Genomic DNA, 2899 nt, shown 5'->3' with positions numbered 1-2899 from the left:
TCGTTAGGCTTTACTGCAGTCGATAGGTACACTTGCATGTCTAGTGGTCTAGCATTAGGAGAGTCTAGATTTATAAATTTAAAACTAGAGTGTCTAGGTTAGGTTATAGTTTTTAGCAGACCTTTTTGCACATCAGTAGTTAATTCAGCGATTTCCTGTTTGGCATCTAGGTGGTGACAACTTTTTATACTGAAATCATACTTAAGCTTAGAGATGTCCTTTTTCTGTGCTTCTAGTTTGTCGAGAAAAGATTTTTCATTTTTCTTAAGTATAAAGTTTTCAGAGTTTACTCTTTCTATGTCTCTAATCAAGTTATCATTGTAGAGCTTATATAAATTTATTTTGTCAATGCAATCTTGAGAACATGATTGAAAACTTACCTCAGATGAGCCAGGAGGAGTGAAGGCCATGAATGCAAATTGAAGTTCCTTGACTTGCTCCTCAGCAGCATTTTCTTCCTCAGTGTCCTCAACATGAGAAAAGTTGGCGGTCTGATTGTTGATGTTGAGAACGGCCATCTGATCAGCCCAAGAGAATTGTTGACCATCTAAACCCCTCTCACCATTCCCAAACTACCCCCAACTTCTCCTCTAGCATTTCCCACCGGAACCAGTGCCCTTTCCGTGTTTCCTTCCTTTTCTAGGTTGGTGTATTCACGAGCAAAGTGGCCTACCTCATGAAAGTTGTACCATCTCAGAGTGTCATTGTTGAAACCCACCTTCTGATTATTTGGCATATTCCAATTCTTCCTTCCCATCCTCGTGGTGAATTTCTTAGCCCGAAATACTGCCATGGCGATTTGCCAAGAGATATCCATTTCTTCAACATCATCAGGATGGATCTGATCAAGCTCAGAAGCAACTACAAGTTGAACCAAATCTCCAGCTAGAAATACATTATAGTAATTCATGAATCCTGCCATTAGAGCTATGTTCTCTTGAGTTTCTTTCAGAATGGAGGGAATCTGACTGGAGTTCTGACCCGAAGCGACGCCAGATGATGAAGGTTTACTATTATCAGCTGGAGATTGAGCAGACTTAGTGAAGAATATTGGAGCTGGTTGGGGTGGAGTGGAAGATTGGCCCTGAGTGGATTTAAACATTTGGAAATTTCCTTGAGGTGTAAGTTGCTGAGTAGTCTTGAACATTGAGAAACTGTCTTATGAGATAAGGGCGTTGCTGGAAACAACGTTATACCCAACAACACTGTAAGAGTTTGCATGATTTATTGCAAGTTAATTGTCATCCATGGCACATGCCTTGATAGCAGCCATCATAACAGTGATAGACATTCTGTTGAGATCTTTAGTCTTCTTGATAACAACAACATTCATATCCCAATTTTTAGTAAATGAATTCACCAACTTGTTGTTTATTCAGAAGTTGCTAGATAGATGCTTTGAAGCATATTGAATTTTTGAAGCTGAGTCTCTAACAACTCTCATCTCAGTCACAAGGGCTATGAACCTTTGAAAATGAGTCTCTAACGACTCTCCCAGAACACGATTAGACATATTGAATTTTTGACGCATCAGGTCTTGGAGACTTCTCTTCATGTCTTCGTTTCCCTCATACACCTTGATCAATGCCTCCCACAACTCCTTAGCAGACTGCAATTCTCTAAAACCCAGGGCAATCTCAGGTGAGAGTGCCATAGTTAAAGTTGAGAGTGCCTTTTCATCCTCCTCAACTTTAGCAAAATCATCATCATCATACAAAGCAATAGGCTTCACAATAACTTCAGTTGTGTTCTCATGTTGATAAGTAATTCTTTGAGGTCCCCTAAAAATACTTCCCTAGATTTTGGCATCTTTCATCTTAACATAGTTCTTGAATCGAAACTTCCATTCGCTAAACCCCTCATGAGACAGAAGACGGGCCACACGAGTGGTGGTCCCCATTATAAAGTCCAACTCCTAATGAAGTGATGCTTTGGATGACCCATTAATGTTACTTAGTTGATCCATCTTAATTAGGCTAGTCCAAGTGAAGTTTAGATCCAAACAATTTTAAAGTCCAATACACAAAAAGCCCAAATCATATTGATCTGGCCCACTGAGTTCACAGGGTATGTTGACCGAGCACTAGAATCATTGACCGAGAACAAGAATCGTTGACCGAGAACATTTGTTCTTAACCGAGAACTAGAATTGTTGACCGTAAACAAGAATCATTGACCGAGAACTATAATCATTGACCGAAAACTAGAATCGTTGACCGAGAACACTGGTTCTTGACCGAGAACTACCAATCTTTGACCGAGAATTGGTATTGTGTTTTACAGAGAACTAGTTTTAGCCGAAAACCCTTAAATGTAGCCGAAAACACTTGATTTAAACCGAGAACCCATGAATCTTTTAGATTTTGACTTTAACAAACTCCCGAGAATTATGGAGTTTGATTTGTTTCCAAACCAAAAACCAATCTTTTACCAAAACAGATCTTTCTCTTCTCCGAACAACAGTTCACCGGAAAATACAACCAAACCACCAATAAACTAAGATCTTGAATCCTTGATATCATAATAACGAGCCTGAATAGGTCTAAGGCTCTGATATCAATTGTAAGTCCCGAATCTAGTTCACTATAGTATGATATCAACCCAAACACGATATTAGTGCGGAATCCTAACACCGTGGTAATTCAAGAACGAGAACAGAAGAACAATATAAATATGATAAACACAATTATACTCCAAATGCACATGATTATATTAATAAATCGTCTGGTACATGAGATTACCCAAATCGGTATTGCTCTCTTGATGGTGACTATGAAAGTATGAGAGAGATCTCTAGTTTTGCTCAACAACCGCTAACCTTAAAATGATTAAACATGCTTTATATAGTTAGCATTTACAAGAGGCCCAATGACCAAGCCCAACTAAGCCCAAACAGAAA

This window comes from Bidens hawaiensis, unplaced genomic scaffold, assembly GCF_021521415.1.
Source record: "Bidens hawaiensis isolate Kalapana, Puna unplaced genomic scaffold, B.hawaiensis_p1.1 tig00032348_1, whole genome shotgun sequence".
Taxonomy (NCBI): domain Eukaryota; kingdom Viridiplantae; phylum Streptophyta; class Magnoliopsida; order Asterales; family Asteraceae; genus Bidens; species Bidens hawaiensis.
This window is presented reverse-complemented; position numbering follows the sequence as displayed.